The sequence below is a fragment of the Etheostoma cragini genome, chromosome 13 (genome assembly GCF_013103735.1).
Source record: "Etheostoma cragini isolate CJK2018 chromosome 13, CSU_Ecrag_1.0, whole genome shotgun sequence".
Lineage (NCBI taxonomy): Eukaryota > Metazoa > Chordata > Actinopteri > Perciformes > Percidae > Etheostoma > Etheostoma cragini.
In genome coordinates, this window is record NC_048419.1 from 4,459,805 (window position 1) to 4,470,045 (window position 10,241).

Genomic DNA, 10,241 nt, shown 5'->3' on the forward strand with positions numbered 1-10,241 from the left:
CATCACATGCCATTCACCACACATAGAGATAGGAATAGGGAACTTTCCATGAGATCATCTCTCAATGCAGATCAAACCAGCTACCTGAAATAACACCATGCCAATCTATAGGTATGGTAAAGGGTCTGTGATGATGTTTTTTTTTTAATTGCAAAGAATTCCATCAGGATGCATAGTATCCTGGATCTATAATATAACTGGTCTTTAAAAAATTTATTTTACCCGCATCTATGGGAATTTAACATAGGGGTGTGTTTACTTATGCCCCCTGTATTTTACGTAAAAATATGTATTTAATTACATTATATTATTCATACACAAGGAAAATTGTTGTCCTTCAAAGGTTGGATTTTCATTAAAAAAAAAATGTAATTAAGGCATTAAGATCAATGTTTTTTAATTCGTCTTTTTTAGGGCTGCACAATTAATTGAACTTTAATCACGATCACGATTTTGGCTTCCCACGATCAAATTTGCATAATCGAGCAATATTTTAAATGCATCATTCGGTTATAGAACGGTCCAAGCTTTTTGCAAAGCCCATCTACCGCTCCGTAAACCACTGTCTGATCATGTTCCAGTCAAAGTTGTTCCCTGCATTGCACAGCTTAGTTTCTAGATGCAGACAGTCACAGAGGATAGAGTAACGTGAGGAAAATAGATACAGATAGCAGTCGGTAATACGTCAGTCTCAAGGTTTACCAGTAAACGCAACATTTTGTCCCGTCTGTGTTGTCATTCAGACAACAGCAGTGTCCAGTGCTAGTCGGTGCTAGTTAGCGTCTGTTAGCTCACAGGGCTCTAGGGTGCGAGTGACATTTTTCCTCTAGGTCACAACGGTGCACCTAATGTCCTTGCATCCGCTGTCTCTCCACAAACAAAGCAATGTTGTTTATATCGATATGGTTTAATTTTGGTTAACATGACCCATTTCTTCTGTAAAGCAGTGCTCAGTCACGGCTCCCAGCAACAGATTCAGAGCGGCGCCGGTCCACATTTCTGACATTTGTCCAGTTTTAATTGTTATTAACACAGCTGTATATTGTTAAGCATGAGAGACAAACCTGTATTTGTACCAGTGTTTCTGCTGGTAACTCTGCAGCGGCCACGGCGAAAAACACGGAAGAAGTTATTGAACGCAACTAACTTCAGTTTGTAGAGTAATGGCGTGTGAGACGGAGCTGCTGGACACATTCATAGTGAGTCAGCCATTACTCTGTGAGTACGTCCATTGCAAGCCCCCTCTGTCCCTTGCTCTTTTAATCAGTTATTGTTGAAAACAAGTGAAGGAGCTTTCACAGAGCTACATATCCTACACTATTTATTTCAGATAATTTTCATTAACTTGTGTTGCAGCTGTATGTATGTACAACATACAACTTCAACATAATAGGAATGTAGCACAATATGGATGTGAAAGTGGTTATAAATAGCCTATGTAACTATAACATTTGTTTTGGTTAAAATACAGTATAACAATAACAATATCTTTTTTTTACAGTGCACACTGCCTCCAGCCCCTCCCCCTCAATTAGTTGCATGCCGGGTGCATGACGTTAAACTTGCTCACAGAGGCTATTGTTACATTAGTAGTAGCATGCTACGCCGCCACGCTGCTGTGAAAGCTCCCCAAACGTCATTTATCAGAGTCTGGTGGTTAACTCCACTCAATATCTTTATATGCTAGCTAACTGGAGCCAACCTCTAATCTGAGCTAATTGTTACTAACCGAGCCTTCCGTTATCCGTGCCTGTATACATTAACTGCATGATTGGACTCAAGCCTGAATAAAACCCTTCATTTTATTAAAACGTCTGTAAAAGTTTTGAACTACAACTCAAGAGTTGTTTGAATGACAAAAATCAGCTCAAGGTACGGCATAGCGTTATTATGCCAAGTTGATGCTTTCTCTTCGGCATGGAGACTGATTTGCTCTCGCGATTCTTGGAAATCACGTTTTAACATATCGCGATATGATTGCAAATGCAATTAATCGTTGGGCCATCTTTAAAGGGGGATTTACATATATAAGGGGGAGGGTTTAAAATTGCAATAATACTGTATTGTGATAATATCGTATTGTGAGGCCTTTAGGGAGTCCCACCACTACTGTACATCAATGTAAAGCAGTGCTTTCAGAAAAATTTGCATTCTTTCTCAGCAGTTTGTCAGAGTTCTGTGCAATTGTTTGTACAAGGCTATGTTATTCATATAAAAAGAATGAAATCCTCTTGTCAGCGTTTACTGGGAAGTCCATGCAACACCTTTGTCCTTTATAACCCAGTGGTAAGGAAGTTTATCATTTTATTCACCAACATATCAAAACCAATGTCCTGCTGACAACTGGCGATGCAAACTGGGTCAGCAGGTTGGCCCAGAGGTAGGGATGCTCTTTTGATTTCTGGTAGCAGCAACCTGTAGGTGTGCAACGCTGAAAACCAGAGGGTGACTGATATTGCATCTACAATACACAGAACTACTATGGAGTCCCTTTGAACGAGGCACTGGAGCCCAAGCTGCTCGAGCAGTGGAGGCAACCCAGCTCTCTGACCTTTCCAATTAAACATGTGTGTCAAATGTGCTATTTGTGTATGTATCTAGAAGGGATGTTCCAAATACTCAGTAGATTAGCTGAAGTAATGTTCATCTAGGCCTTCAACTTAATATATACTATTGGTTGGGCAATTAGCCATGAAAATGTGCCACTTTTTTAGTGCAAATGAATTAGCAAATTAAATTGCAAGGAGTGGTAATTAATTTCTATGTTACAGGGTTCACCTGAGGCATTGAACATTTACAGATTTAGATATGAATCCATTTTGGCATGTTTTGACATTAATGTATTTCAGCTAATTATAATTGGTCAGATGACGCACTCCCACAACTGTTTCAAATACAGAAAAGTGAATAAAGATGTTTTGGGAGAACCAAGTCATACAGAATGTACACATATACACTGTACAGTGTTTCAAACAGTTTATGACACATGTTAATGACTAATCAGGAATGTTAAACTGAGAAATGTCAATTGCCAGAGGGCATTTTAGTTTTGACGAGTTTTGCCTAATAACTGTCAAGCCTTTGAATCACTATGTTGGAAAATGGCATTGGTATGACATGGACACTGGCAAGAACTGACACATAACTCTTACATATTTTAGAATGCAACTGCACAAAAACCTATAATCCAAAATACTTGCTTTAAGATTTATATATATTTACTCAAGCTGTTCACCTATCACAGTGTTGGCAACAATCTACATGTACTGTTTGTTAAGAGAGTTATCATATTTTGTATGATCTATGTCTTTCTCATTCCAGCAAGTATATTAATTAAATAACACTCAGCATTATTTTGTGCCAAAGAACATTTTTGATTGTCTTAAGTAATTACCCAAAACAAGATTGCTGAATCATAAGCACAAATGTTTGATAAGCTGCAACAGCATTATTTCCTAAACTGAGTATTATGTATCAAATCCTACTCGCAGTTTTTCTTCCACCGATCATTTATGAAATCATGTATTGCAAGTAGAGTCAACAATATAGCATTGAAATAAAAATACATTGGAATTCAGTAACCAAAGAAGAGGGAATAGCCATTGTTACTGTTGTACATGCTACATTTAGAATTATGGTTGAGAAATGTTTTCCCAGTAAAAATACTGTTTTAAGCCAAGGAAAGACAGATAACCCTCTGTTCACATGATATCCATATTCCACTAGAAAAAGATTAGACAGATGCTGACCTCTACAGGTAACATGTTGCCTTGCATTCTTGACAGATATCACTTCAAATTATGGAGTACATTAAGGGGCTTTGACCAAAATCCAAAGCCGAAATTAACTGCCATTATTTACAACTCAGAAACAAGCACATCTTCCTGAGCAATGTGTGTGTGTGCATGCCTTTAAGTGCTGTATAGATGTCTCAACATAGGATGACACTAGTTTGTTATAATTACGCAAGACGAAGAGCATGAGGTTCTGTAAGAAATGTTATATTTCTGAGGCGCTGATGGATAATGAAATGTCTCACTGGAGCTGGAATGTAGTGGCAGAGCAACAGGGAAGCAGACAGCTAAAGCAAATAACTGGGCTATCAACCTCTACTGACAAACAGCCACAAGCCTGACTGAACTGGGAAAAATAGAGCAGGGGAGAAGACACAGTGGCAATGGAGCACAAAGTGGAGATGACAGCCTTTAGGACACAAGTGACAGCAATTGAGGGTAGACTGAGTACAAGTGAGTGTCAGGCAGAGGAAAACGCCATGCTGGTGCAACAAGCATTAATGGTGACTGGCATATGAGCTAAAGACAGACACAGGGGTCTCATTCACAAGTTCCTTTTAGTCTGCAACTTGCTGCTTAGTGGTCAACTGAGGAGCATATTATGATGTTTCACTCACTGCACAGATTTTTAAACTTTAGTTATTCGGAGAAAGTTGACAGATTATTCTTATACTTTTTCACTACTGCCAGGCCACAACTCTACAGCAAGGTGCATATGAGCAGGGTGGGTAACATACCTTAGTCAAGGGAATCTTGCACAGCAAAATTGACGGTGTATATTTAATTCTTACAGTGTAAAATTGACAATAACAGTGCTCACATAACTCAACTTATACCCACACACATACATACACACACACACACACACACACACACACATATATATATATATATATATATATATATATATATATATATATATGTATATATATATATATATATATATATATATATATATATGTATAGTTACTGCTGTGGGATAGGGTTGAACAATTATTTAAATTCAAAATCTGCAATTAAAAAATATATTTTTTGTTTTTAATGCTACACCATCTAACCAACCAGAGGGTTGATAACATCCTGCCCCATGGGCTTTACGTGCACACATGATGCCCTATCCTCCATGTGACAAAGGCAAGTGACAATAGTTAAAGAACTTGCTAAATGCATTGCGCAAGCTTTGATGCTTGCTGTTGTACCGTGTGAAAATGACCACGGCGGAACTGAATACCAAACAGAAAGAGGGGTCGGAACAGAGCGTCAAAGAGGAACAGTACGTCAGTTGACTTGCCCTATTTTGTCAAGAAGATGCTTGACAGAGTCAGGTACTGTACAGAACGTGCCTTGCTACCTTAGATACAACACTTGGGAACAAAAAAAAAGCATCAAAAGGCTGTGTATGACGACTACCAGTGTGTCAAGTACATTCAGTACCACCTGGTAGGGATCACTGCTGTTAAGATGTTTAGATGTTGAAGCAGAGCCACTGTCAGGTGTTGAGATTTGTTCTTTTTGATAGTTCTGAAATACAGAGAGAGTTGTGTGGAGCTTAATTAGCTTTGTATCAACTCATTTGGCATTGGCTTGAATGTTCGTATGTTAATTAATTTAAAAAAAGTTATTCACTAGAGCTTCATATTTATTTTTCATAATATTTAGTGTTTATCATGTTTGAATAGGGATTCAGTGCATGGGCAAGACAAAGCTCATATTGTGAATACTAATGAGCAAAACTTATGGCCATTATTGTGCGCGGAAACACATTTACAGTCTGCATGTCAAACAGTAGAAACAAATGCCTGACTCTTGTACCCACAAAGCCATGTTATGCTCCATGAAAAGCCTCAAATATGTATAACTGAATATAGAATACACTGTCCAAATTGTATTTATTAACATATAAAGGAGTTATATCACGTTTACTTTCAGGTTCATACTTGTATTTTGGGTTTCTACTAAAACATGTTTACATGCTTTAATGTTTAATGGCATACTGTCTTGCAAAGGTAGTCGTCAGGCTATGGGTGGAGATACTCAGATGTCCCACAGCGTTATGTTCTAATTAGCCTGCATGTGACATATAGGGGACCCAAACTAATGGGTTATTAATGGCATGCTTTCTGATCTAGGCACACCACAAAAATGTGTATAGTGAATAATAGAGAAGATAAGGAACTTAAAAAAAAAATGTAACTTAAAAATTAAAAAATATACTGAATCACAATAAAATTATTGGTCCAATTAGATTATTTCCCATTATCATTTAGCCCTACTGAGGGACTTTCTGGTGTTGGGCCTTTAGTCTGTGCACTAGCACTCACCAAGTTTAATTTCAGAAGAGAACAACTAAAGAGTGTGTGACCACATATTGGACAACATATGGGTCCCAGACCGGTTCACAGAAATAACCGAGCTGTCACACTGACTTGACTTTATAAATAAAACTGGATACACATTTCCCAACAGGATGGGAAATAAGACAATAAATCAAGGGGATATCCAAAGGTGGAGGATCATCTGAGTGAAAGGAGCAATCACCCTTTATAAAACTATGGATTGCAGTACAACCCCTACATCCTAAGACACACAGACTTCATCTCATCTATTATACTAGTAAAAATGAATCACCTACAGTACATGACTGATGTCTGTTTCAATATTAACGGTATCTAAGCCAAGTGTAAAGCTGTCATGAGACTACATTTGACAGAAAAGATGCATTTATATTACATACTATATTATATTTTAAAAACATGATATGATCCCAGATTAAAAGCAGTAGTAACTACTTACTATAACTATGTTTTTGTCGTGTTTTATAGACACATTACATAATAAAAAGCTCATTATATAAACCATGAAAGTCAAGCCAACAGAGAGTGAGACTTCCTCACTGGGGTGACCTTGTGGATAAAACCAAAATGAATGATTGAGATAAAGTCCTTAGTAGTGTTCAAATAAAATGTATGCACAGAAAAGGGCCAGAATGAGTAACATTGCACAGATGGTTGGGTGTAAACCAGACATGACTGATCTCTAATTAAATGAAATATTAAATTAAAATCTCTTCTTCAAGATTGTTAAATTCAATGTGTATTGGTTACTTCTATTCAGTCGAGGCATATCGCTGACTCAGAGCTACATTTTAATCTTGCTAGCAAAACAACAAGCTCAAGATGGTAGGGATTGGGCGCTCGTGTGTGTGGGGGCATCTCCAAGCACACCTACTGTTATGGGCAGGGCAAAGTGCAAAATGGATAGGAGAAGCAGAATGTAGATGGGAGGGTGTGGTGACTACTTAATATGCTCATATGCGGTCAGATCACTGGTCTCAACAGTTGTGCAAATTAGTGACGCATGACGAAAGCTCAACAAATGAAAAAGACTCATCTTCAGGAAACCACACGATGGTGCAGAACAGCCCCACCTGAACACAAGACACCTCTAATTGGCAACCAGAGGCACATGGTGATTTTTTATTTGTTTGTACGATGGTGATGAACAAATAACAACAAAAAAAAGTTTTGGTTAAGCAGTAAATATGATTGTATCAATCCAACCCTATCTTAATTGTACTCTATTTTACATTGAAAATCGTTCCATCATGTTTCTTCATGAAAAGAAATTTTTTTAAGTTAAAAAAGAGGCTCTGGGGCACAGGATTAATATCTCTGTTAAACTGATGTCTCCCACATAAATAGAACTCAGAGTTATAACGAACCTGTCTGACGCCTGTACAGTTATTTTGTAGCGACCCAGTGTCATCTGCATGTAATTTAAGGAAAGCACAGTGAATGGCTCGGGCATAATGGCACTGCACTCTGGTGCAGGACTACTCAAATCAGAGGCAGCAGATGGCACAAAGTGGTAACTAAACATAAACCCAAACAGCAGAGAAGGCGTTTACATCCTGCAGGACATAGACTAGCCTACATTAGACAGACATCACACATGTAACATATCCTTTGTCCAATCATAACAGCATTGTTGCTTCAGGACTACGGCTAAGATAATGAGCAGAAAATGCGCTACCAGCAGTAAAAAAAAAAATCAAAGAATGAAAACTTCCGGCCGAGCATTGTTTGAATTATGAAAGATATAATGAAAAGGCTTCAAATCTTAGACAGTGTATCGAGTACCCGGCAGTGACAGGGGACTGTCTTCTTATTTAATGTGGGCAAAACACAAATGTCTTTCAGCTAGAAGCCATCATCAGTGTTCACCATTTCTTACTAAATACTAAACTAGGTTACTTAAATAATAACACAAGAAGCATGAGTGTTTGACTTAATGTGACCTCTGGGCGGGCCCCCTCTCTCGCTGACAGGCTGTCAGCTCCGCTGGGGAAATGTCTGCACATACTGCAGAAAAGCTCGTCCTTATTTACACTCTATTCCATCTGAGAAAAGTTTCCGTACCCCATTAAAGTGAGGACATTGTTGTCGCGCTAACTTTTAACAGTACACTGCTTAACACATCCATAGTACACTGTCTATAAAGCCAGCTAGCTAATGGTAGCTGCTGAAGGCTGCCCCGAGAGACAGCCTGTTGTTACCATAGTAACCAACTACGTTCCGAAGTTGTTTGATCCTTATTTTATGGTTAAAACAGTTTTGTTTGAATCAGAAGAGAAAACATTAAAAACACACTACAGCACTTGTAATGCTATCATTATTATTATTTTCTTTACATACATTTGAATATTTTTGACAACAAAACATAATTTGATCAAACTTGGCTGGACGGGCCAGCGAGTAAAGTGGGCGGGCCCATTACTGACTGCACACCCGCTGCAGATGTATCTACACATCTGTCCTGCAGCATATAGTCAGCTGTAGGGATTTAATGAACTTAAGCCTCTCCTCCCACCTACGCAAGCTTATAAGCTGAGAATTGATGTCACAATTTTCTTCTCACAAAGTGTAGTGTTTTTTGCACCATGACAAAAACAAAACCAATAGGTAGCCTAGTACCAAACATAGATTTTTTTTTGGCACCTATAGCACATCGGGCATCACCACAAGTCTGTTAGCAGAGAGGTTTCAGTGAAGGGAAGGGAGAAGCATCACAGCTTCTTGGGAGCTGCTTTGTAACCTAGTTTATACAGGCTATGTTTAAAACTCACAGAAGTAGTAGCGTTTGTTATGCAGCTGGCTCGTAAAATCAAATGAGAATAAAGGTAATAAAAAAAAAAAAAAAGTTATTTTAAAATTAAAATGTGAACAGGGTATATTGAGATCGCGATTAATTGTGGAGGCCTATTGTACATTGTGATTCATGTTTTAATTTTACTATTTATCTTTTGTTTTTATTATGCAGTATATTTACAGAAAATTTAAGAACCCTTTTTATAGCAAAGCTTGTCTGCAAACTGTTGTTTTTATAATGTTTTAAGATAGGGTTTATCAGCCTGTTGTTTGGAGGTATAGCTTTTTTTTCACAGCCAGGGCATCTCACAAAATGCAATTTTCTTCAAAGCCCACTGATGTTTTCCCCCTTATCACAAGCGCTAAATGATTAATTGATGGAGTGGCTATTATATAAGATTGGCGTCCAGGGCATTGCTTAACATAAAAGGACCAAGACAGAATACAAAACAGGGATGTATGTTTGTTTTATACAGTTTACCAGGATAGGGGAAAATGCCTCTATGGGTCCTTTAGTACCCATGTAACATGCTAAAAGCATATAATGTTATGATGATGTGGTTAAGATTTCACAGTAGCATGCTGTGAACCAACATTGCCATTACACTAAATGTTTAATAATAATGGAGTGGAATGAATCTGGCCTAACAGGAGGATTCCTTTTTAGAGTAGCCTGAAAATTTGTTCAAATATTGCTTTAATTAACAGCCTGAAAAGGATTTCAATATAGCTTTAATTGGACATTTAAGCCTTTAATTTTAAAATCCTACATCAGAATGGTCCAATATTACCCGAGTGAAACACTGGATATGTCTTCTATCACTCACAGGTGGACTGAATCCGATGCTTTAGTTATCTAGTGAGTAATGGATTGTGGCATGTCTAAATCCAGAACATGTACGGTATTTCACAATAATATATTACCAATTGCTGGAAAGTTACCATTATGCCAATTACATTCAGTTCATAACAGCTATTGCAGTCAGTGCACAGGAAGTCATTTGTGTCATAAATGTGAGCGTGTGCATTTGCATTAGTAGTCCGAGCTAACCATACCCTGTGTTGATCAAGGTTGGTTCACTTTTCTAGCACTGGCATGGGTGAGTCAAAGAGGCAAGTCACACTTCAGAGACATGAAAGCTATGTCGCTGAGGGGATAAAGCTCAGCAGAAACAAAATCAAGATGGAAAACACTTTACTTAGATATGCTTGGTCACAAATTGCACATTATTGATTGTCTGACATTATGGAAGTGCAATCTGCATTAAAATGTGAATGAAACCTTGACTTCCATGTGTAA

At 37.9% G+C, this 10,241-nt stretch overlaps 1 long non-coding RNA gene across 1 annotated transcript in view; it reads left to right on the forward strand.

Moving 5' to 3' along the window:
* Positions 1 to 124: 124 nt before the first annotated feature.
* LOC117955665 overlaps positions 125 to 10,241 on the forward strand; it is a 24,260-nt gene continuing 14,143 nt past the window's right edge. Inside the window, exons 1-2 of the long non-coding RNA XR_004659109.1 lie at positions 125 to 135; positions 2,900 to 2,915. This is a non-coding gene — a long non-coding RNA (uncharacterized LOC117955665). The remainder of the gene's footprint in view (positions 136 to 2,899; positions 2,916 to 10,241) is intronic.